This window comes from Eschscholzia californica, unplaced genomic scaffold, assembly GCF_041429995.1.
Source record: "Eschscholzia californica isolate CP2 unplaced genomic scaffold, dmEscCali1.0.p SCAF_1, whole genome shotgun sequence".
Classification (NCBI taxonomy): Eukaryota; Viridiplantae; Streptophyta; class Magnoliopsida; order Ranunculales; family Papaveraceae; genus Eschscholzia; species Eschscholzia californica.
Window position 1 is genome coordinate 17879403 of NW_028238198.1, and position 27414 is coordinate 17906816.

The 27414-nt window shown below is 39.6% G+C and overlaps 1 long non-coding RNA gene across 1 annotated transcript in view; it reads right to left on the reverse strand.

Annotated features, from left to right (window-relative positions):
* LOC147564761 (uncharacterized) overlaps positions 1–23135 on the reverse strand; it is a 99545-nt gene extending 76410 nt beyond the window's left edge. Inside the window, exon 1 of the long non-coding RNA XR_015228104.1 lies at positions 23101–23135. This is a non-coding gene — a long non-coding RNA (uncharacterized LOC147564761). The remainder of the gene's footprint in view (positions 1–23100) is intronic.
* Positions 23136–27414: the final 4279 nt, after the last annotated feature.

Below are 27414 nucleotides of genomic sequence, written 5' to 3' on the forward strand. Positions count from 1 at the left end.
GAGGCGAGGTGAACCACTTAGAGATTATGTAGGGAGGTTCAACAGAGAAAAAGTCTCGATCCCCTATTGCAACCAAGAGACGGCAGTGGATGCGTTTCGAAAAGGGTTACTTCCAGACAGTGAACTCTACAAAGAACTCACCAAGTTCAACTGCACCACCATGGAGGATGTCCTTGCTCGAGCTTGGGTAGAGATCCGTTGGGAAGAAGACGAGTACCATCGAAGCAGACACTACCTTAGCGATGAGCGATCCCGAGAACGTCGCTTGAGACGAACAGATCGTAGATCAGATGGTAGATACTCAGAGCCTTACACTACTTCAAGGAGACCTCAACCTCGAGACAACAGAAAACCACTTGACCCACCAGGTCGAACTGGCGAAAGGCCACAAGGACCAATTCGCACCAGAATTCCAGAGTACAACTTGAACGTGGAACCAGCTGAAGTTGTAGCAATCTTGAAGGGCATGGGAAACAATGTTCGATGGCCAGGAAAGACAAAGACCCCAAGCGAGAAACGAGACAACTCTAAATGGTGTGAGTTCCATGGTGATCATGGACATACCACTGCTGAATGCATCGCCCTCAAACTCGAGGTGGCCGAGTTACTGAAGAGAGGTCATCTCACTGACTTGTTAACCGACAAGGGAAAGAACACATTAGCTCAAAGAGATGTGCTGCCTAGAGAACCAGAGGAACCTACACCCTCGAAAACATGCTTAGTCATAACAGGAGGATCAGAAGTGAGTGGAGTCAGTCACTCAGCCGCCAAAAGAAGTGCTCGAGCTGCAGTCAACCCAATCGTCAGCTCAACCATAGGGCCCTCCTATACTGGGCAAACTATTAGCTTCCTGGACAATGAAATTTCTACTCTCATTAACCCTCATCATGATGCCCTCGTTATTTCACTTACAATTGCTAACTGTTTAGTTAAACGTATACTTGTAGATAATGGGTCTTCGACTAACGTTTTGTTTCTACATGGCTTGAAAGGTATGGGTCTGGAGGAATCTAGCATCTGTCGTCGCTCAACCATCCTCATCGGCTTTAGTGGTGAACAGAAATACACACTTGGAGAGGTCACTTTACCAGTCTACGCAGGAGGAATCAATCTCAGCACGACGTTTGTAGTGTTGGACTGCCCTTCAGCCTACAATTTGATTCTCGGAAGACCATGGATCCATGGCATGAGGGCTGTCCCTTCCACTTTCCACCAAGTAGTCAGATTTCCAACCCCTTGGGGAGTGCGAGATATCAAAGGGGAACAGAGCACCTCGAGGAATTGCTACAAAAACACTCTGAAGGCCCCGAAGTCTCCATTATAGCAATTACAGAACGAGAAGCCTCCTAACGACCCTGATCACCCGAGCATGGAAGAATTGGATGAAGTCCAGATACACCCTGACTTTCCAGACCACAAAGTGCAGATTGGGTCAAGGCTCAATCCTATATTGCGTAACAAACTCATAGAATTCTTATCTCTTAACCATAATTGTTTTGCTTGGTCGCATTCTGACATGACAGGTATCGATCCAGAGGTGATAGTTCATAAACTCCAAGTGGACCCTAACCACCCTCCAGTGAGACAGAAACGAAGAAAGTTCGCTCCAGAGCGCAATAAGGTGATTAATGAAGAAATCCAGAAGTTAATTGACATTGGGTCAGTTCGAGAAGTTAGTTATCCAGACTGGCTGGCCAACGTGGTAGTAGTGAGAAAGAAGAATGGGAAGTGGAGAGTCTGCATAGACTTTACTGACCTCAACAAAGCATGCCCTAAGGACTCGTTTCCATTACCTCACATCGACATGTTGGTTGATGCCACTGCTGGTCATGAGTTGTTGAGTTTTATGGACGCCTTCTCGGGATATAATCAGATATTGATGCACCCAGCCGACCAAGAGAAGACTGCATTTATCACTGATAGAGGCATATTCTGCTACAAGGTTATGCCCTTCGGGCTCAAGAACGCTGGAGCAACCTACCAGAGGCTAGTCAACAAGATGTTCTCCAACATGTTAGGAGACACCATGGAGGTCTACATCGACGACATGTTGGTCAAGTCCTTGATCGCTGATCAACATCTCGAACACCTCCAGCAGGCTTTTGATGTCCTAAAAAGGTATAACATGAAACTTAACCCCACTAAATGTTCTTTCGGTGTGTCATCAGGAAAATTTCTAGGCTATATGGTTACCCAGAGAGGCATTGAAGCAAATCCTGACCAGATCCAGTCGGTCATCAATATCCCTTCTCCTTCCTGTGTCAAGGACGTCCAAAAACTGGCTGGTCGAGTAGCTGCTCTAAGTCGCTTTATCTCACGATCGTCAGAGAAGTGCCATCACTTCTTTTCCACCTTACGCAAGTCCAAAGAGTTCAACTGGACTCCAACTTGCGAAGAAGCACTTCAGGATTTGAAAAGGTATTTAACCACTCCACCTTTACTTTCGAAGCCTAAAGAAGGTGAAAATTTATACATATATCTAGCGGTCTCTGAGACTGCTGTAAGTGCTGTGTTAATTCGAGAAGAAGAAGGTAAGCAATTTCCTGTTTATTACGTTAGTAAAACTTTGCTCGACGCCGAGACTCGCTATAGTCAGCTTGAAAAACTCGCATTGGCCTTAGTCATGGCAGCTAGGAAGTTGAGACCATACTTCCAATGCCATTCAATAGTTGTAGTCACAGCCTTTCCCTTGAAAAACATACTTCATAAACCAGAGTTGTCTGGGAGACTTACCAAATGGGCCGTAGAATTAAGTGAATATGATATAACCTATCGGCCTAGGACTGCCATCAAGTCCCAAGCATTAGCCGATTTTATCGTTGATTTTTCAGCTAACACTTTGCCACAGGCCGAGAAGGAACTTTTGTGTCTTACAGATCGAAGCAAACAAAAGTGGATCTTGTCTGTAGACGGCTCAAGCAACATGAACGGGGTCGGTCTAGGCGTGGTCCTCCAATCTCCAGAAGGAGACCTGATCCAACGTGCCATTAGATGCAGCTTCAAAGCGACCAATAACGAAGCAGAGTACGAGGCCCTTATTGCTGGCCTAGCCCTTGCCAAAGACATGGGTATTCGACATCTTGAAATCAGGTCAGACTCCCAACTGGTGGTGAACCAGCTTCAAGGAACTTACCAAGCCCGAGACGCCAAAATGACAGCCTATCTGGCCCATGTAAAAGAAATGCAAGTCGAATTCGAAGAAATTTGTATAACCCAAGTCCCTCGACTTGACAATGAGCACGCCGATGCACTGGCCAACTTGGGATCCTCCATCCAGACTAAAGCAGTTCAGACTATCCCTCTGGTCATCCTCGAGTGGCCAGCTGTATGGAAGTCTCCAACTTCCCAAGTGGCCAGTACAGATCTAGCTGATAATTGGACGACTCCAATACTCCGATACTTAACGAATGATGAGCTTCCAGAAGATAAAAATGAGGCAAGGAGACTTCGAGCCAAAGCTGCGCGGTTCACTATACTTGAAGGCCAGTTGCTAAAAAGATTATACTCTGGCCCATACCTCAAATGCGTCACTCCTAACGAAGCCAGGTACGTACTAGCAGAATTACATGAAGGTGAGTGTGGTAATCATGCAGGTGGTCGCAGTCTGGCTAACCGAGCCCTCACGGCTGGTTATTACTGGCCAACCATGAGAACTGACGCTTCAAATTTCTCTAAACGGTGTGATAGTTGCCAACGATTTGCCCAATCCTCTCATTTGCCACCTGAACGTCTAAACTCCATTTTATCACCTTGGCCCTTCATGAAGTGGGGGATGGATATCGTAGGCAAACTTCCAACAGTCCCAGGGCAACGAGTATACATGCTGGTCGTTACTGACTATTTTACCAAGTGGATCGAGGCCGAAGCCTATCACCAAGTTCGAGACCGAGAGGTAAAAACTTTTGTCTGGAAAAATATTATTTGCAGGTTCGGAGTCCCGAAAGAGATTGTCACAGACAACGGGTCTCAGTTCATCAGTTTTGATTTTCAAGACTTCTGTCAAAATTGGGGGATCAAACTCAGCTTCTCTACCCCGAGGTACCCCCAATCGAATGGCCAAGCAGAAGCTTCGAACAAGACTATCATAAAAACTTTGAAGAAAAGGCTCAAAAAGGCTAAAGGAGCATGGGCAGACGAGCTACCTGGAGTCCTCTGGTCGTATCGAACCACTGCTCGAACTCCAACTGGTGAAACACCTTTCTCCCTTGCATATGGTTCAGAAGTTGTTCTGCCAGCCGAAGCAGGACTTCCATCAACTAGATCCCAGTGGACTAGTGAAGAAGGGAACTGGGAACAACTCAACCATAACTTAGACACTATCGACGAGTTACGAGACTTGGCAGTAATCAGAAATGCAGCCTACCAACAGAAGGCAGCTCGCCACTACAACAAAAATATCAGGGCTCGAACCTTCAAAGTGGGTGACTGGGTACTTCGAAAAGTATTCCAGAACACTAAAGAAATTGGGGCTGGAAAATTAGCACCAACTTGGGAAGGACCCTACCTAATAACTAGAATAGTAGGGCAAGGTGCATACAAACTACAAGCCAAAGATGGACTCAACATCAATAATAGCTGGAATGCAACACATCTTAAGTTGTATCATTTCTAAACTCTAAACTTTTTGTTTAAATTTTATCTCAAACACTTTACTGACTTAAGCATCGGAGAGTCGGTGGCTACGCCACCGACTAACCCTATAGCTCGACTTTTTGCAGGGTAGAGCATACAGCTGGAATGTAACACATCTTAAACTGATAGAGCATACGGCTGGAATGCGACACATCTTAAGTCGTATCACTTCTAAACTCTAAACTTTTTGTTTAATTTTTTCCTCAAATACCTTACTGACTTAAGCATCGGAGAGTCGGTGGCTACGCCACCGACTAACCCTCTAGCTTGATTTTTTGCAGGTTAGAGCATCTTACCCACACAAACAGATGTCTCGCCAGAGGTGTATCTCTAACCTTCCAAAACTCCACCTCGAAAGTTTATATTTTAAAAACTCTACTAAGTAACTTTTGTACTGGAGGGTCGATGGCGCCACCATCGACCTCCCACCCAATTGCAGAGCGACCACGAACGACAGGGGGACAAGCATGGGTAGAAAACCAAACCTCCATCATCCACCAGCTTCAGTCGACTCAAAAGATAACAGTCTGGAAAAGTTGATTCAACTTCTAGACCAAAAGGCGTGAAACATTCCCCACCTTCAATCAGGGACACAAAAATTATCAATGATCCCTCGGAAGCACGAACGGACCAAACCATTATCAAGTCTTGCACAATCCAAGACTCCATATAAGGTCAAACAGTGTTCATCTCAACTTCCATGAAGTACTGAATGTATTCACTACTTACTTCTATCCTTCCCTCTATTGATAGAATATTGCTAACTTGAGCGTCGGAGGGTCGATGGCGCTGCCATCGACCATCGTTTTTGCGTGCGTACAGGTCGGCTCAGGGACAAGCAGGAGAAGCACAACCTTCACTCATCCACTGACGCTAACCGACCGTTAAACAACCTAAGTCCAGAAAAACTATTTTTCTACACTTAGGCTGGGGGGATAAACGGTGCCTCGGATTCCCTCAGAGCCAAAGCAAGACTAGAGCTTCGATCTTACACTTCAAACGAAGAACACAAGACTTCTACGGGAAATCAGTACTTCCTAGAATCTTGTTGTCACTTCAACGAGGCAACAAGGTCCACGCTCGAACTCTAATTGGCCTCACAGGGACAACGTGACACCAAAATGCAAGCTGAACTTCCAGTATAGCCGTGTTAGAGACCCGAGCAATCAACCTCAAACTTCTAGACGAAGAACATAAGACCTCGATGAAAGCACAATTATTTCTAGAGTCTTACTGTCACTTCAATGAAGCGACGTGGTTCACACTCGATCTCCAGGTTGTCCTACTACATCATACACCTTCTTACACCCCCATTTCAGCCACACAATACACAAGACGCCACTTATCTCACTTCCTCTATTAATTGCTTTTATTTAACTCTCTTTACACATTGCAGTTCATGTGGGCCGAGACGTCTCCCAGACTCCACCCCGCCTAAGGAAGGTTCGAGATAAACACAACCCGAGGAATGTTAATGCCTCGGATGTTACCTAAAAACAACAAAAGAGCTCAGTCCATCGAGATCATCAAAGCAATAAAACGACTTGAAATGATACAATCTTTTTCCCGAAAGAACACGACCTCGAGCTCTACATGACAGAACTACGCCTCAAGGCTCGACTCCAACTACAAAGTCTCAGAATTCTACCATTCCAGAAGAACGCATTCAAAGATGCTATCCCATGGACAGCTCTGTAGACAACAACGCAATCCCGAAGGTCAGGCTCAAAAAGAGCACCCTAAATTTTCATCCACTAGGCTCGGGATTACAAACCTCAAGTCTAAATTACTTTGTAATACTTCTTACTCAGCTCATTTTTGTTACATTTTCTTATGAGTACCTTTTGGTTTTTTGAGCGTTTGATTGAAGTGACTTGAGTCATAAAACTCATTAAAGAGATCATCGCCCTTACAAATATTTGAATGTCAAGACTACAATTCTACTGATAAAAACCAAGTAAAGGAAAGTTAGAACAACAAGGCATCACAAAAAGCCCCATGGGCGTCTAAAGTTGCATATGCCTTGAGGGCGTTTAATACACGTCTGGAACACAAAAACAAAGCCCCATGGGCACCGAGACGACACGACTTGCCTCAAAGGCATCGAGAATACGTCTAAACAAAAAACCACCCAACATCAAAGACCTGATCAAGCATCTGGTCCATCTATAGTATCATCATGAGAGTCGTACCCGTTCTCCCTTCGCCATTCCCTCCAGTTCTCCAACTCGTCGTTTATGACCCAGGTTGTATGGAGACCGCTCTGGTACTCCTTCGCCATCTCGGCTCGAGCACGCAGTGCCGCGGATTCTCCCATCTTGAGAAGGTTTGTTGCACAGTCACTATGCTTCGCCTTGAATCCTTCGGAAGAAACTTTCAACTCCTCATGAGAAACCTTCAACCTCGACATTTCTTCCTCAAGCAAACTAATGCGAGCCTCAAGGACACTCTCCTTGTTGTGGTCAAAAATCGTGTTGGGCCCACTTCGTCTAAAGGTCGCCTAGACCGAGCCTACTTCGAACAAATATCATTTGGGCCCGACCCACTTGCCTACTAGTTGGACGCTCTCCAACGTGGAATTCGGCCCACTAAAGGTCCAAATGGCTCTAAGCCCTTGTGAACGTCCATCTAGACGAACAATAACCCATTAAAAGTTATAATGCTCCAAGCACCCCTTGGTCGCCCTCAACCGAGCCTGCCGGACACCGAGTCAACCTCAACTCCGGAGACCTCGCCACGTACTCATCTGACGAAGTCGCTCTAAAACCCCACGTCGCCTTAAGTACCGTTAGGCGATCTCAGACTACGAAGAGCCTAAAGTCGAGGCGGCGTAATCGTACGATCGAGTTACTCCAGGTGACAGATCGACGGCCGAGAACGAGTCTCCCTTAGGGTTTGGGGTCACCCTCGACCCCAATTATCTCGGATCTAACAGACTCCACGAGTCCATCAGTCGCCTATAAATAGAAGGAGGCTCAGACTCCAAAGACATCGAATCCCAGCTAGAAAACGACTGAACACTCTTCTCTCTCTCATCTTTAGTATCTTCAGTGCTCTAGACGACGATAATCGACCTTCGAATTCCAGAAGACTTGAAGGATAATCTTCTAGGGGATCACTCTAGACGGCGATATTACATCTTCAAGCTCCATCACTCTCGAAGTCCTTCTCAAGTCCCTGTTACATCCCACTTCTTCCTTATCCAGAATCTCCGATCGAGACGACCTCTTGACCTGCTCCAGGAGATCAATCCGACCAACTATCCCGTAGAGTCGAAGCTCCGACCACTCTACGAGTCTAGCCACCCTCCGACGATACAACACGGTGACACCCTCGGCATTCAATCGTTTAAATACTTATTTTTATAGTTTGCTGACTTGACCGTCGGAGTGCCCTTGGCAAGACACCATCCCGGTGTCCCCAAGACTTCACGGTTTTACTTGTTTTTGTCTGTCTACAGGTCCAACCGGAACTTCGTCCATCTCGAGGTCTAAAGCCCAAGTTGTCGGTGGCCCATCAATCGACGATCTACTAATTGTGTGATTTTCTACCGTCCACAATACAAAATTAAATTTAACGAAACGTTACAAACATAAAACGAAAATGAGTCAAAGCATGACCCTTAATTATTAGGTAAAAGATTTTATGTAAATTATTTAAAATATTTCTAATGAAACTTACTTAAAAAGATATGGAAAGTATGTAAGAGATTTATAATGGAACTTACATAAAAGATTGTAGAGAAGTTATCTAAAAGATTTGTAATGGAAGTTATCTAAAAGATTTCATGAAAATTATCTCAAAGATTCCTAATGAAATTTAACTAAAAGATATTGTATAGATTATCTAAAGGGATATTTTGCGAAAGGGGCAAATTAATGTTCCAAGTGATGATTTTGGAGCACATATTTGATTTTTTTTGAGTTTAGGGCATTGACTAATTTTGACTTAATTTTCCATTCAAAGATAACAGAACTTTTAGCTTAACTTTCCATCCAAAGTTAATAGACTAACAGATATTACTGTTAATTTTCTATTACCTCATCGACGGCTCACATTATTTTGCATCAAACGGTCGGAATTAACTCATACTTTTACAACCATAACTTTTTATTTTGTAGGAGAAGTCCACTTGTAAAACCAATGGAAACTCAATTCTTTTCATAAAAACTTTTATAAACTACTAAGTTTTAATACAACCTATACAAAACACTAAAAAAAACTACATTATTTATCCAGAATAAAAAGTTTTAATACAAGCTAAATCAATGGATAAATCATGTAATTTTTTTAGTGGTTTGTATAACTTGTATTAAAACTTAATAGTTTATAAAAGTTTTTGTGAAAAGAATTGAGTTTCTATTAGTTTAAAAGTGGACTACTTTTACATAATAAAAAGTTATGGTCGTAAAAGTATGAATTAATTCCGACCGTTTGATGCAAAATAATGTGAGTCGTTGATGCGGTAATGGAAACTTAAACAAGAACATTTATTTAGCCTATTAACTTTGGATGGAAAGTTAAGTTAAAAGTTAGTTTTTGTTATCTTTGGATGGAAAATTAAGTCAAAGTTAGTCAATGCCCTAAACTCAAAAGAAATTAAATTTGTGCTCCGAAGTCATCACTTGGAACATTATTTTGCCCCTTTCGCAAAATATCCCTTATCTAAAAGATCTCTAAAGAAGCTTACCTATAAGATTTTGAGAAAATTATCTAAAACAATTTATGGAACTTACCTAAAAAGATACGGAGGAAATTATTTAGAAGTTTTCTAATGGAACATACCGAAAGATATTTCCTGTAACATGAAGTAAATTGAAAAGAAGAAAAAGATCACAAATATAAAACATAAAAAATTCAAAAAAGAAATGTAAAAAAGAAAAAGTAAAAAATAAAGTCGGGCCCAACTCGGGACCGGGAGTAGACCTGGGTTGACCTGGCCCATTTTCTTTATGGATATAGGTCGGGTCGGGCCTCTACCAAACGGGTTGGTCCCATGCCCGACCTTGCATTTTAAGCACACTTAGTTTTTTTGTTTGAACTTAAGCACACTTAGTTGAGATCCACCTTGTTGGATTTAAAAATACTATTTCGTTGTTGTAAGATATAAAATTCTTTTTTGCGATTATCCTTTATATTTGATATATGCAAGTTTATTTACTCAAAGATACTCGTATTTAGGATAAATCGTGTTTCTGATCTTGTAAAGTTTGTAGGGGCAGTTTCCTCCTTACGGGGTTCTTGCATCCAAATTCATTAAATACTTAAGATCCTCATCGACTGAGATCTTTGTAAGATTTACGATTAAGTCGGTAAATCATAAGGCACCCTTCAGTGACCTCATATATCAGGATTGAGGTATTAACCCACTTACGTGGACCTTCATCATCTTCTCCTAAATCCTACAGCAGACTTGGTTGTATTTGAGCCAAAGTGGGACTTAGGCGCCTAAGACAATCGTACTGACTCCCTAATTCTGGGCTTAAACGGTAAACCTCTCTCGGACTTAACATCCGCTCTAATTAGATATGGGTTAACCCGTCAAAATTTTTGCCTTCTATTGATATTGATCGTAGCCAACTTATGACAATTTTTAGGATCATCAAAACCCTGATGCAAGCTTCAATTAATGATTTTTAAATGGCACACATAGCATAGTATATTATTGTCTCCTTTTCAATACATTTTCTTCTCTAGAAAACACACCCAGACATTTATTATTTATTAATTAATACTTCCTCAAATAGAGTTCTTTTTTATCTATATTTACTATGAACTTCTTATACGTTAAAATAATACGCGAAAGTTGGGACAACAACTGTGAAACTCTAGCGAATCCCCCTCTTTCTTGGGCATGAATGAACAGCCGTTTAATAAGTTGGAACAACGTTTCTTCGTAACCTGATTACTAACAGTGTTCAGAGCAAAAATAAGTCATTCCATATACAAACCTTCTCATGGCCGAGGTCCTTTGTTCAGAAGAAGCAGTGTCTTTGGACTCCAATTTCTTGTCGGGGCATACACTATTATCTGAAACTAACTACCCAGTAGTAGAAACCCCCTGAAAGGCTAAATGGGATACTTATTTTTAAGATCAAATCACTTTGCTAGCTGGATTTCATTTTCTTCAACCAGCCTATGTGTCACCCTTTCTTCCCTCTCATTTATAGTCCTTGTTAGGATATATGGACCAAGATCAACCGTCCGAGATATATGAAGATGAGGAGGATCGACATCAAGAGATCCGACGACCAAGATGAGTCCAAGATATGAAAGATATCGAAGATATATTTAGGATATCTCTTGTAACTATTTAATAGTAATATTGAGTAGAGATTATATTGTTTCCTAGTTTAGTTACGAGAAACTAGGAAACCCTAAACCCTATAAATAAGAGATGGGTTCTAGGAGTTTAAGCATTCGATTACTAACCAATCATTGTAACGAATCTCCACAATTGTGGATAATAAAGTATGTAGCCGTTCTGGCTTTCTCCGTGGATGTAGGTCGTGATCCTCCGACCGAACCACGTAAACTATTGTGTTACTTATTTCAGTTTATGTCTTCTAATCTACCAACTAACATGAACTTTAACATGGTATCAAGAGCAGGTTAATCAATCCTGATCAAACTTATTCATATTCTCGACTTTTTTTTGATAGATTAAATTCTCCTGATCAGGTTCATCAATCCTGTTTTATCGAATTCTTTTAGCTTCGCTATTATCGACGATATTTTCTTTGTGATTAAGTAATCAATATCACTCTGTTGATATTTTTTGTCCAAGTTATTCTTGTGATTCTCTGAGCAGGTTAATAAACCCTTATTCATGCTTCCGCACTTCCGACGTTTTTTCTAATCGTTATGATTCCGTTATCAATCGACCACTCGGTCTATTTTTCCCATTCTTGCGTTTTTCGGTTCATCTTCTTATGGATTTTCAGGAAGAAATTATATCCAAGATTATCTTGTGTTTCCCATTCTTCTTCCTTATTCACTTGGACAGTTGAAGTTACTTTGTTAAATCTCCAAGATATCACGGCACCATACCCTTGTCACTGAGGGTGGTGATGTGTTGACAGTAACATGCTCCAATGGTTCAGCTTAATCTTTCAAGTACCCTTTCCTCTTCTTGGTTGGTACTTTCCTTTTCTCTCTAGCTAAATGTATTGACTTCAATGGGAGAGACCATCTCAATGGCCTTATGTTGAAATTGAAAGGAACTGCTTACATGGTCATCCAAAGGAACTGCTCACATGACATCTCCTCATCGTTTAATAATCGTCCAATCATCTTCAACTTGCTTCGTATGAGCAAGTTAATCAATTTCTTTTTTAATCGCCTTGATATTGTCGTTCTATCGGCTGCGATGAATTAGACTTATTCAGTCATTCCCTCTCTTCTCAAAACAGTCTTTGCCGATCGTTTCTTTTGCATCCGGATTCAAGCTTCCGCGAGTTCCAACAATTTTTGTTGTATTTATCGTTCAATCATCACTGTCGTGGATTTGTTAATGAAGAGTGACAAATTTTCACACATCATTGATGGTCGCTCTCTAATCTCATCAATTACACCACCTTCAAATCATATTTAGTAGGATATACTACTATAATTTCTGCTTCATCTCGATATACTTCGTCTCTCCAGCTCACCAGAAATTGGATTGAGAACTTCATTTTTTTTTTGTCGTTCCGGCTTTATTATTTCCGACGATTTCTTTTTCTCGTTGTGATTAAATCCTGTCAGTTGAATTTTTACATATGCTCTATTCTCTGGCGTATGCACCGTTGTTTTTCAACAAACTCCATTTATTTTCGAAGTCTTTTAAATCGTTATGATTTAATCATTAATCAAATCGCTAGGTCGATTTTTATTCCTTTTCCAAGATATCTTGTGATTATCAATATCAAGATCGAGATTAACGAATTTCATTTTTTTTCCTTCTCTATCTCAATGTACGTTGAGTTCTCCGTTAAGTTGGATTTTTATCTACATTCAAACTTTCACAATTTCCAAACATCTTTCCCAACGATGTGCCAAGATTCCTTCAGTTGAAGAATTTCAAGTCTTCAAGCCTATTCATATTACCAAGCTGCCAAGTCTTTAAGTTCAAGTTCCAAGTTCAAGCTTTGAATCAATCGTATGCAAGCAAAATCCGATTGTACACGAGCAACGTTCATCTTTTCCAAGTTCTATCTTCAAGTTGGATACTTCACATGTTCCGCAGTCCAACTTGAGGGGGAGTGTTAGGATATATGGACCAAGATCAACCGTCCGAGATATATGAAGATGAGGAGGATCGACATCAAGAGATCCGACGACCAAGATGAGTCCAAGATATGAAAGATATCGAAGATATATTTAGGATATCTCTTGTAACTATTTAATAGTAATATTGAGTAGAGATTATATTGTTTCCTAGTTTAGTTACGAGAAACTAGGAAACCCTAAACCCTATAAATAAGAGATGGGTTCTAGGAGTTTAAGCATTCAATTACTAACCAATCATTGTAACGAATCTCCACAATTGTGGATAATAAAGTATGTAGCCGTTCGGGCTTTCTCCGTGGATGTAGGTCGTGATCCTCCGACCGAACCACGTAAACTATTGTGTTACTTATTTCAGTTTATGTCTTCTAATCTACCAACTAACATGAACTTTCACAGTCCTCCCTCGCGATGATTTCTTGTTGATAAGAAGCCACATACGTGGATGGTTATGCAGGAAATCTTTGTTCATTTTGGTGTCTTTAACGATGTCAGGCCTCTAGAATATGGTGGCTTAAGAGCATCTACAATGCAAAAGTTAAAAAAAAAATTGTTGGTCTTATTAGTCGAGTTTCAATTGATATTCTGACTCCGAAGTGGCGAAAATATAAATCCTCAATTCTTGTATGTCTCCAATACAAAACTCTAAACTTGTTCTTTTACTTATGTGACATTGTTATTTCTGTAAAAAAGAAAAATCAGTTATTTTTTAAATATACGAAGACTTGATTTTTATCGGTTGATGTTTAAATATTGATGAGTTAGACAACAAGAGATATCTCAAGAGGTCACTCTAGAAATATAGTGTCCTCTTGAGATATATTTATTCCACCCTCGACACATCATATTTGAGATCTTAGTTGAATTTTGCATTGGAGATGATTTTTCAATAAAAACTCAGAAAGTCCTATGTGGACTCTAAATTTCTAAGATTGGGTTTTGCAATGGAGATGCTCTAATATCTTTCGGATATGTTGGTTATTATACCAGGACAGAAAAGAAATCTTGTAGTTTTTCACAGAAGGATCCTTCCTTTGATAAGGCGCGATTTGTTAAGAACTAATACCAAAATGATTCACTAGGATTTAGTTTCCTAAATTACAAAAACGCTTTGTGTGGTTTAAACGTGCACCACGTAATCTTCTTTATCAGTGATGCCCTAAATCGACACTATAAATATAAGGTTATAAGTTCTCTTAGAGCAGCCGTCGCTACCATTCAGTTCAATTTCCTTGTATAGTCTATACTTTGTTGTTGTCATGTTATCAGAGAAGAAACATGTCTTGCAGAAATGATTTATTGGGTGAATCTCAAAAAATGGTATGTGCAATAATAATTTGTTTGATACGTTTCAAAATTTGTATTTGATTTTGACTTTTGGTCTATTCTATGTTGATAGTGGACTTACTGTGTGTTATTAAGGTCCGTATTTTAGACCTTCCACCAAAAATTTCTTTTGTTTTTCTTGTTTACGAAATTTTTAAGGTATCAAATATTGAGAAGATGATGACAAAATGGTATTAGAGAATTTTGAGAAATGACTTTATTTTGACAATTTTTAGTTTCATGTTTTCTTGGTTAATTTGTTGGACTTTTTTTTTTAAGTAACAGATGTAAGTGCAGATTTTCTTTAAGTATGCAAGTGCTGATCTAGTTTCTCTTTTGTCAAAATTTCTAAGTCAAACAGAAGGCCTAATTTGAATCTCCCAAGAGATGGAAGGCCTGAGCTGCCCCCCTCTCTATCCATCCAAGGGATGGAAGGGCAGACCTCCCTCTCTATTAATCCAAGAGATGGAAGGGCTACAATCAATTATCGGATCAATGATTTATCATTATCGGATCAACGATTTACCATATTATCACTTAACATTTGGAGATTGAGGCGTGCTTTCTTACTGTCGGTATAATTACTTTCCAAGTTCTATTTATTCACCTTTAACTTCTATCTTCACATGTTTAAATTTCACTTATACTAGATTGATCTAACTTTCACCAGGTTTTGAACTGCTTTTAGTTGTTATATTTTTGATGATGTACAATTAATTTAGGATAATACCCTAATGGACCATAACATTTTAATGATACAACCCTTTGGCCTCTATTTTGTCCAATTGAATTTTTAGGCCCCAAGAGCATTTCCAGCTGCCCTCTGTAACGATATTATTTGGCTTTATGGAGGGGGTTGGACACCCACTGAAATGGTATCAAAAAATGATAAAATGTCGTAATGATTTTTTTTCTTTTAATCCCTCTATTTACTTTAATGTTTGTATTTGATCCTCATAAAATATTTCTGTGTGGTCCCCACAAAATAATAAAATGTCGTAATGGTTTTTATAATTTAAATCTTATAATTCCAATTACTATTCTAATAAATTAATTTTTATTTTATTTTATGTAAAAAAATGAGTATAAAAAAATGATAAAAATGAAATTTAGTGTGATGAATATTGTTTTGGTGGGAGTCTTACAATTTTGTCACTCAGTTCAAAAATTTGAAAATACCAAATGGCGAAGATTTCTTTTTGGTGCCGACCATTGGGGATCCTGTCTGACCAATAATTCTATAGTGATCTTGAAGTTATAATCTCTGGATTTTATAAGAGACAGAGAGAGAGGCGTGTGATATTGTACCCAATTTCATGTTGAAAAAAAATGTGAGTGTATTTTAGCCACCTACTTAGGTACAAGAGTTGCTCATTAAATGTATTATATATGTACATAACTACAAGTACTCCAAACAGAGATTTTTTTGTAGACAATGCAATATAACATAAATGAGATTTGTCCCATGACTTATTGTTGGCCATGCCCCAAAATCAGGTTTCGGAGGGCCACATTATGGGCTTTGTTTATTGTGGAAAGCTAGTGACATTGAAGATTTGAAGGTGATCTAACTGGGATGGATACTTTTAGCCACGTTGCACCATCTAACAAGGAGGAGAAGGAGGACAAGGAGGAGGCTGATCAAATTACCATCCATACCTTTACGAGGATCTTGTCTCAATTATATTTGGTAAATTACCTCTAGCTTCTAAGTTTGACTTTCCATGTGTAAGTAAAACATGAAGTGGACGACTCCTAGAACATGATCAATGAACTTCTTTCTTCTCCAAGAGAAGGAGCAAAAGGCAAGAAGATCTAGCTAAAACATAAGTTATTAATGGAGTTTGTGTTCTATAGCACCAAGAAGTATAAGGATCGGGCTAAATGTACTAGGGGGAAATGGAACTGAAGATGAAATTGCAAAAGAAAAGAAGAAGATGACATTTTAGAGAAACATGAGAGCAATCGAAGTTCGAACATAATGAATTAGTTAACAGGATGAATACATTAAAGTGTAAAAAACTGATTTACCATAATAGTATCGGATCAACGATTTACCATAATACTTTTCAATTATTTCATGTTGGTGCCTGGTTTCTTTTTTTTTTTATTGCAACATGTGCCTGGTTTCTTAGTGTGGTTTCTACATTCTTCATTAATATCATTTCTACTTTCACATGTAACAATTATCTTCACCAACATTGAGTTGATAAATAATTTACTACAAAATAGTCTATGCTACTTTTATTGTATTTGAATTTGTCGTTTCTGACACTCTAGAAGCCTGAGCAGAGATGTGATGGGTCTGTGTGTCCATGCTTGGTTTGACCCCGTCTTATCCTACTTGACTTCGGCTATTATACTCCGCGTCAGTTGAATTTTCTACTCCTCATCCTCCTTAAAGAAATAAATTTATTGATTCGAGTCCCAAAAAGTCAGGGGTTAATAAGCTCATATCCCAGCAAACATAGTAGAGACCGAGCTTGGTATGGGGAGAGCATGTTGTGGCTGGGACGCAAAGTTCTAAGTTCCTTCGAGCATTTCCACAAACCTTTTGTAGGTGTTGGAAGTGCGGGCTTGAGCACTCTTACCTCATTGTGTTTTTCTTGCTTGTTCCTCCTTGCTAGAGTACATCTCTTTGGGCAAAGCATACATCATGGTGCCGAGTGGACTTCTACATATCTCTTACTTTGTTTTTCTAATCAAGAAGGTATCAAGGGAATAGCTGGCTCAAATCCACCTATTCGCTTGCCTCGAGACAGGCCATAGTTAAAGGTGTCAAGTTGACTTTTGTAGACTTCCTACTTTGTTTCAAGACCCAGTCAGGCTCGGGGGCAGAGCTAACTCGGATTCACCTCTTTCTTAGCTTGTAGACATCGCAAGGTTAAAGGTGCATACGAGACTCACGCCGACCACTTAACAATCTCTCTGGTTAGAATTGGGATCCAAGTGTTAGAGCTCTATCATGTCCACCCCTCGTAATAGCTTTGTTCGTGGGTTTATTCATGTGCGCATGGACACCAACACGTACGACCTAGGTCAATCCGTTGACTACTTGACTGGTCCCAACCAATATTTGGTTCAACAGTAATCCAGTAGTTTAATAGCTTGTTGTACATGCTAAGTTCTTCTTCCTTGGAAAGAGGAGGTTAGGATCCCTCCCCCCCTCCCCCCACCCCCACCCCCGCCCCCACCCCACCACAACGAACAGCAGCTCGGACTACTAGGGGTGCGTCTTGGCCCAAGCAAGGAACTGCTTCTAGGAAAGTGTCGGGTCAAGGCAAGGATGCGAGCAGGCCTTTGAGTCATACAAGGAAAGGACGCAACCAAGACGACCACTCATTCGGGCAAGGACACAAGCATGACGGTGTCTCGACCATGACAATGACACTTTTTGGCTGCACCTTGGAGGAGATTTTCTTCGATGGCTTCTGGAGACTCTTTGCAAGGCACCATTTAGAGGAACAACTTCGGATTTGAAAAGTAAAAAAAAACAAACACAACTCTTTCTTCTAGTCCATGAAGACACACTAAAATGGACCTCAGAAAATAAGAGTTTTTCTCCATGAAACCAGTCTAATAACACTTCTTTGTTGATTGTTAAAGGGAGATTTGCTGTTTGGACCCATTTTCGTATAATTGACTTGTTGTTGGAACTCCCTTTTTTCGTGTTGCATTTTGGACTCTCTTTTGACGGAATCACTCGGGAATATTCCGTATCTAAGGTTATGCTTTAAAAAATTCCTACTTTAACCTGACATGATCTATATTGCAGTTTGGACCCCCTAATTTATTTAACTGAAGTAGCTTGGCCTCACCTTATTCTTCTAACTCATCTTCTTCCTCTAACTCATCTTCTTCCTCCATTCAACAACACACCATAGGTAAAATCCAGTATAAGATAAGTTTGCAACCATGAAAAACTGGATTCAGTGGAGAAGCATGACTCCCTAAAATCAAAGGGTTAACACCAGAAATCTCATCATATCTTCCTGACCGCAATCGAGGTAAAATAGGGATCAAACTTCTTGCCGTTAATGGCTAATAGAACGTGGAAATAACCCATGATTTAGGTTAGCAACTAACCCACTATAAATAGGATTTAAATTAGTATGTCGTTTAGAAATTGTCAAATTCTTGGCAGAAGCAATAGCAGAAAGAGGTGGTTGATCAACAAGCTGTTGAATTGATGAAGAAGACTTGTTTTTATAATCACTAGCTTTCTGGCAATTTAATTGATGGCCTTCAAAGAAATTGTGTAGGGTTCTTTCAGTGCATTTTTAGATTCTTCTTCCTCCGATTTGTAGACAAAAAGTGCAAAACACCATGATTTCCCAATTCCCAGTTACTGCATCAAACATTAATGTCCCTGTTTCAAGTTCCCCAAATCTCTCAAAGGAATTTCAAAGCAATTCTAGATCAGCATCAAAATTAATATTTCTAATGAAAATATTTGGAAGAAAAAAATCCTGGTGATTTTGTTCTTGTTGTTGTACTTGTGGGACAGGGCCAATTGAAGCTAGTTGCCAGGAAATTAATCAATTATTGATCTTCTTTAGTGACACTTTTAGGGCTTTTTCAACTCCAATTCTGGATTGGAATATAACAAAATCCATACCCTTTAGTTTTACATTCTTCAATTGCACCAGACGAATTAAACGCACAAACTAGGGGTTAGTTAACTCGAGGGTTAACTATTTAGGTCGGGGTAGGTTAAGTAGAGGGTAAAATAGTATTTTCCTCTCTTGAACTGTTGCGGAGTATTGAACTTTTTTTGTCAAACGAGAGTCCAAAGTACAACACTGGAAAAATGGAGTCCAAACAGCAAGTCAGTTATATGAAGGGTTATTTCCCAAATAGCCCCCAACTTTGTGGGCCAGTTTCCTGCCTAGCCCCTACTTTATTAGAAATACCCAGATTACCCCCTTTTTCAGTTACCGTTATAACTCGTCATCAGCTCTCTCTCCTCCATCTCATCACCTCTCTCTGCCACCTCATCATCTTCCCCGGCAGAGGTTGCCGACCGGTCAAATTTTTCGGTCGGCAGCCATCAAACACATTTTTTATTCACTCTTCCTCTCTCTCTAACACTCCGGCGAAGGAAAACCTTCACCGGAGGTCTGGTCTGTTCGTGAACAGACCTTGAAGGTTTGTTCTCGCGAACAGACCAGACCAGACCTCGGCAAAGGGTGTTAGAGAGAAAGAGAAAAAAAATTGTGTTTGAAGGTTCCCAGTCGGCGACCTCTGCCGGTGAAGATGACGAGGTGGTGAGAAGATGAGGTGGCAGAGAGAGGTGATGAGATGGAGGAGAGAGAGCTGATGACTAGTTAACATAATTATAACGGTAACTGAAAAAGGGGGCTATCTAGGTATTTTTTATAAAATAGAGGGCTAGGCAGAAAACTAGTCACAAAATTGGGGGCTATTTGGGAAATAACCCTTATATGAAAGGGGGTAGACACAGCAAATCTCCCTCGATTAAAACTTTTTGAGAAAACATTTATCAATAAGATATGTGTCCAGTTAAGTTTATGAGTTTATGTGTACTTCTATGTCTTTTGGGGTTGAAGTTTAAAATAAATCTTCATTTTCCACAAATCTATTTTTAGTTAAAATATGTTTCAAACTGAAGAAATTTTATGTTTCTTTGAAGATTTAATTTTCATTGGAAAACTAAGAATCCCTATATGTAACAATTGTGAAGCTTACTTTTAGTTTATCGGTCATGTATTCAGATAAAATTTATGTGAATTTTTCACACAATTTTTTATTAAATCATGTTCTTCCATAAAGACTTCAAAAGTCAGAATCTTAATCGAATTAGGATTCAAAGAACCACAATCAGGGATTGGATAACCTTTCACTTCACTTAAAATTGTTGATATCTCCACCCTAGACCTTAGATCTTGCAAGACAAGGGTTGGGTAAACCTTAACTCCGATTTGTCGTCCCATGCCTCGAGGCCAGACAAGCTAAAGGGTCGAGTTGTTTTCTACAAACCTCTCTTACTGCTCCAAGATTCACAGAAGAGGTTAACCAAGGCTGACCTGGTTAGTTTTAGACCCAGAGCATGCTTAAGGCGCCTAAGAAACTCATGTCGATCCCCCAGTTCTGGGGTTAAGTGGTAGAGTTCTTTCAGATACATCCCTGATGACATGGACACGAGTTGACATATTTGCTTCTTAGTCTTTTGTTGAGTTCTCTTGACTTGGTCAAAGCAGGCCATACTCTGGAACAACACACCACTTAAGTATCAACCTGAAATCAGACAAATAATGATCGATGAAGGTTTTGTAAACCATTTCAATTGTGATTAGCTTTTCAATGTCTTTGAAAGTTTTTCATTTATTTTATACTCTTACACCATACATCAATATTTTGATTCAGATTTTAATACATTGAAAGTGACTATTAAAAACTAGTGATGTCAAAATTTGTCCACCTGGTACCATTCAAGATGTAGAGACCGGAATGTTGAATTTCGATTTGCTCCTCTCGATCTGAAAGCGAAATTTGTAAAGAACTTGAAAATCTCCGACGCTTTAGATAGTCAGATTGTTCGCGCAGTTAAATAATTGAGTATTAAGTGATCCCGAGTTTAGAATTTGACGACTTACTCGTTGGTTGTCCAGTTTAGGGCGAATCTTAACCTTGTTACGGGCTTCTTTAGCTGACCATACTTTGGATCAACACACCTCCTAAGTATCAACCTCAAATCAGGCAAATAATGATCGATGAAGGTTTTTGTAAATCATTTCAACCGAGATTAGTAGTTTTTCAATGTCGGTGAAGTTTTTCATTTAATTTATACTCTAACACCATACATTAATATTTTGATTCAGAGGTTTAATACATTGGGAGTAACTATTAAAACCTGGTGATGTCAAATTTTGTTCGCCTGGTACCATTTAAGATGTTAAGATCGAAATGTTGAATCTTTATTTGCTCCTCTCGATCCGACGCTCTAGACAGTCAAATTGTCCGCGCAGTTAAATAATTGAGTGATCCTGAGTTTAGGAGTTGGCGACTTACTCGTTGGTTGCCCAGTTTAGGACAAAGCTTAACTTTTGTAAGGGCTTCTTTAGCCGACTGTCGATAGACGACGTTGATGAGACAATTGAGATTAGTGGTGCTTATGGGGTCAGGCCAGAACTAGTCATCCTGTAGATAAAAAAGATATATAAATTAAATTAAAATCTTACCAAATACTAAAAGTAAATTAAACCAAATGTTACAAAGATAAAACCAAAATGAGTCCAACCATGACCCTGAATTATTAGGTAAAAGGTTTTATGCAACCTTTGTGACCAACTTCATTTATGGTCACTTGTTTTTTCGTAAATTCAAATTTGACTCCCTTTTATTAACACCGTTGATGCACCCGAAAAGGTTGCACACCCAAGCAGAGGTATCAAGTAGTAATCCGGCAAAGCCGGGATCGATCCAAGGATAGGAAGGCAATTTGGATTTCGAAGGGTCTTATCCCTCGGTCTAGATATTAAAAGCTAACTTAGACTAAAAGGAGAAAAACAAAGATAAATGGGGGGTTAGATGAATAAGCACTAAGAGATTAAAGCAAATAAAATTAAAATAAATTAGCAAAGTAAAACGGGCGAGAGAGATTCGAGAGAAGTGTCGGGGGAACAAGAGTCGGGAGGCAACAAGAGTCGGGAGATAAATAAATGAGAGAGGTGTCGAACCAGAAATCCATAATGATAAATCTACAACTATGTATGGTCCGATCTAATGTTCCTAAGTATAATCGATGTTCAACTCCTAAGCTGATGTCCATAAGCACTACGTATATCCGGGGATCATACTTAGTCAAACAAACGTCATAATTGGTTAATCCCGAGTCAACAAAAGTGTTGTCTAGTCGCCTAACTATGTGAAGTGCTTGACAAGACACATGAAATTATGACTTAGACTACGATCGATATCGAATACTTCGTTTCGTCTATTAACTATGCGAAGTGTTTGACAAGACACATGAGAATACAATCAAAACGATAATCGAAATAAATGAACATCAATTTATAATCAAAACATCAAATCATATTAAACATAATCACGAATTCATCACATTTCATATCATATAATCGACACACTAAAGTTAGCTAAACATGGTGATTGAATAAGAAATGGAAAGGAAATGATGAGAGAATCCCCCTTTTTCGTTGTGGTTCAAGGCTAAGATCGTTAGAAAATATGAGTCTTTAAGGTGCAGCCGATCTCCCCTTAGAAAATTCTGGGTTCCCCATAGCGACCACTATCATCTTCTCCATTTAGAACACAATCTTCATTAAAGCTAAACCCAAGCTTTCTCTCTCTAGAAATTGTAGTCCAAAATCAAATCAAACCACATGAGAAGCAAGCCAAGGACATGAGAAGTAAAAGCCCCATGATTTCGGATCAAGAAGGTTGCAATCCGGCCAAAGTTGGAAGAAATCCGGCCAAAAGCAAATCCGGCCAAGAAAGCTCCTTCCCGGCCCTTGTAACTCCAGCTCGAGTTGTGGACATGTCCCGTCGAATCCGTCCCGAGCTGGTCGCATCCCATCTTGGGAGAAGAAATCCCGAGCTGCTCCAATGGAGCTCGGGCTGCTGCCTTGCGTCTGGAGCTGCTATGAAGAACGACCCGTGCTAGCCTGCTTGTGGTTGCTCCCGTTTCGGCCTGCTGCTCCAGCTCGAGCATGTTGCTGCCGGCTTCCCGAGCAGCTCGAACTGCTGCTGGCCAAGGCTAGGCCGGCCTAGTGTGTTGGCCGGCCTATGCTAGGCCGGCCCTCCTCCTTCCTTCTCTCTTTCTAACTCTCAACCCTTCAAGCTCTTGAACCAAAAACCCTAAAGTTGCTAGCCTCCTTCTTCTCTCTATCTTGCTTCTTGGTTGTTGAATGATGAAGATGATGAATAGTAAATATGGGTCTGAAGTTTTGGGTGGAAACACAAAAAATTGATTTTTTTATTTTCCCAAACAACTAAATCCTTTTTAGCTTCTTCTTCTTTTCTCCGGCGACTCCACCATCTACGACGACTCCATCATCTCCGGCGACAAAGTTTTTTTTTTTTTTTATTCTCCTCTCCATCTCCGGCGAAGGGGAGGAGCCCCTTCGCCGGCGGTTTGGTTTGTTCTTCAAACCAGATCCCGTCTGGTTTGATCTTCAAACCACTCGCCTGGTTTGAACAACCAGACGAGCTTCGGCGAAGGGGCTCCTTCCCTTCGCTGGAGAGAAAGAAAGAAAGAGAAGAAAGAGAGAAGAAAGAGAGAAGAGAGAGGGAGAAGAGAGAGGGAGAAGAGAAAGAAAGAAAAGAGAGGGAGAAGAGAGAGAAAGAAAAGAGAGGGAGAAGAGAGAGGGAGAAGAGAGAGAAAGAAAAGAGAGAGAAAGAGAAGAGAAGATGCTGAAGTCGCCGGCAACATCCGGCCGGCGACTTTTTCCGGCAACATTAAAGGAGTGTTTGGTTTAATTTTTTTGTTTTCCACCATCTTCCCCGAAAACTTTAATGCTTTCCCCAAAACAGTGGCCTTTTAAATATAGGTTGATTCCAAAAAAAATTCAACGTATTTAGAAAAAACTAGGGGGCCAAAATAAAATTTGCTTAAAAAAACATTAAAAACACTTCTCTCACCTCCCTCTAATCACCTCTCTCTTCTACGTCATCACTCAACTACCACTTAATCATCTTCTCCAGTGATGGTCGCTGGAAATTTTTACCGGCTGGTGACCATCATCGGAGAAGATGATGAGGTGGTAGTTGAGTGATGACGTGTAACAGAGAAGTGATGAGATGGACGTGAGAGAAGTTTTTTTAATGTTTTTTAAAGCAGTTTCATTTTGGCATCCTAGTTTTTTCCAAATAAGATAAAAAAAAATTGGGAATCAACCCATATTTAAAAGGGGGCCAAATTTGAATTTGCAATTATTTTTATAATAAGGGTAATTGTGGAAATAAAAAAATTAACTTGCGGTATTAATAGAAGGGATCAAATTTGAATTTACGAAAAACTTGAGGTCATAAAGGAAACTGGTCACGATGTACTAGGCCAAGAAGGAAATTACTCTTAAAATATTTCTAATGAAACTTACTTAAAAAAAAATATATGGAATTATGTAAAAGATCTACAATGGAACTTACGTAATGATTATAGGGAGGCTGATCAAATTACCAGTCCATATTTTGTGACGAAATGGTGTCCAAAATATTTGGTAAATTACATCTTGTTTCTAAGTTTGAATTTAGATGTTTAAGTAAAATATCAAGTGGACGACTCCTAAAGCATGATCAACGAACTTCTTTCTTCTCCAAGAGAAGGAGCAAAAGAGCAAGAAGGTCCAGCTGCAACATAAGTTATTAATGGAGTTTGTGTTTTATAGCACCAAGAAGTATAAGGATCGGGCTAGAAAAGAAGAAGATGACATGTTAGAGAAACATGGGAGAAATCGAAGTACGAACATAATGAATTATTTAACAGGATGAATACATTAAAGTGTAAAAAACTGATTTACCAGAATAGTATCGGATCAACCATAATACTTCTCAATTATTTAATGTTGGTGCTATGTTTCTTAGTGTGGTTATTCTTGTACCCTAGAGTTATATACTTTTCATTATAATCATTTCTACTTTCACATGTAACAATAATCTTCACCAACATTGAATTGATGAATAATTTACTACAAAATAGTCTGTGCTACTTTTATCGTATTTGGATTTGTCGTTTTCTGACACGATAGAAGCCCGAGCAGAGGTGTGATGGGTCTTTGTGTCCATGCTTGGTCTGACCCACCTTATCCTACTTGATTTCGGCTATTATACTCCGTGTCAGTTGAATTTGCTACTCCTCATCCAGCTTAAAGAAATAAATTTATTGGTCCGAGTCCCAAAAAGTCAGGGGTTAATAAGCTCATATCGTGGCAAACATAGTAGAGACCGAGTTTGGTATGGTGGTGTGGGGGGGGGAGCATGTTGTGGCTGGGACGCAAAGTTCTAAGTTCCCTCGAGCATTTCCTCAAACCTTTGGTAGGCGTTGGAAGGACGGGCATGAGTACTCTCAACTAATTTGTGTTTTTCTTGCTCGTTCCTCCGTCCTGGAGTACATCTCTTTGGGCAAAGCATACCTCATGGAGCTGATCTGACTTCTATAGACCTCTTAATTTCGTCTCTCTAATCAAACTGCTCTCAGGGGAATAGTTGGCTCTGATCCACCTTTTCACTTGCCTCGAGACTGGCCAAAGCTAAAGGTGTCGAGTCGACCTCTGCAGACCTCCCTACTTTGTTTGAAGATCCAGTTAGGCTCAGGGGCAGAGCTAACTCCGGTTCACTCCTTTGTTTGCCTCTAGACCAGCACAAGGTTAAAGATGCATACGAGACTCACGTCGACCACTCAACAATCTCTCTGGTTAGAGTTGGTGTCAAGGTTTACTCATCTGCGCATGGACACCGACACGTACGACCTAGGTCAATCCGTTGACTACTTCACTGGTCCTGACCAATATTTGATTCTGATGGAGACCATCTTCCTATTGGGCCTCACGGCCATGGTGATAGTGGGCCTCACGGTCAAGAAGCTACATTAGCGTAGTTTCTATAATTAAGTATTTAGGGTTTCCATAATTATGAGTCTTAGCAATCAAGGAAAGTATTATTAGTAGTTATCTTATTTCCTTATTTGAGTCTATCTAGGAAAGTACAATCTCTATATAAGAGAAGTCTAGTCTGTTTTTGTTAACCAGATCAGAGAATATTATGAATCAAGTTTATTGTTAATCAAGTTTATCGTTTATTATTAATCAAGTTTATCGTTTTATCCCTTTTATCTTTATTTCATCAGCTTTATTTCATTAGTTTAGTTTAATAACAATGGTGGATTCCATTACTTTTACGCTTCCGCAACAATCTACATCAGCTGGTATTCAGAGCTTTAAGGATCTGGGAACAGATAATTTTTTTTAAATACTTCTCATCTTGAATGTTGAAATAATCTTCCGCGTTTAGGTTGGGATCTTTTAAGAGATGCACAACAACTCTATGTTGATCGAAAAGATCAAAACAAAATTAATGTCGATTCCAAAATTCCTATGTTTGATTATCAATATCATATAGATTTTTGGATTCAACAGATGGAAGATTGGTTTATAAACCAAGAGGTTTGTGATGAAGATAAGGTTTTTATTCTTGAACAACACTTGTCTACAAGAGTGTATGAAAAATACAACGAGATGCAATGGAGACTCGTTAATGAAGGAAAATCGTTCGTAGATGATTGGAATAAAGTGAAAAGTATTTTTCGATATGCTTTTCTCCCTTTACATGAATACTTATCTTTTATAGAATCTCAAATCCAATCGAACAAATTATTATCCGAAATTCCTTCGACTACCATGGTCAATATTATTGAAGGAGAGGTTTTTGATAAAAAAAATCCTAGTTTTTCAATATTGGAGGAAGAAAATTTCGATGACACAGATCAAGAAGAAGAAATTCAACTGACTAACACAAGCTCGAATAAGTTGTTTGATCCATATATGATTCCGGGAGACGAATTAGTTGTGTCAAATCATAAAATACTTTCTCCTCCATTGATTTCTTCATGGCTTTCAACTTCAAAGAATCATACAAACAAATCTTCATGGCCATCCATTGTTTTTCCAAGAACAAGACAGGTTGTATATGTGACCTCTTTCGTCAAACTAAAAGACGACAGGCGATGTTGCAATACTAGACGTATCTACGTTGGTATTGCTTTCGCGAGTATCTTGGCAATATATGTTTCACATTATAATTGGTGATATTGTCAATATTTTTCTTCTTCGGATTTTCGGCAATTTTCGTGAAAAGTGGGAACTAAGGATTGCCTTCAAACTCGTCGCCGAAGTTACCTTCAACATCGCTGATATATATCCTCATTACTTGGACGATCCGCTTTATGACAACACCAACTTGGGGGCAAGTTGTTCCGCAGCGGGGGAGTATGATGGAGACCATCTTCTTATTGGGCCTCACGGCCATGGTGATAGTGGGCCTCACAGTCAAGAATCTACATTAGCGTAGTTTCTATAATTAAGTATTTAGGGTTTCCATAATTATGAGTCTTAGCAATCAAGGAAAGTATTATTAGTAGTTATCTTATTTCCTTATTTGAGTCTATCTAGGAAAGTACAATCTCTATATAAGAGAAGTCTAGTCTGTTTTTGT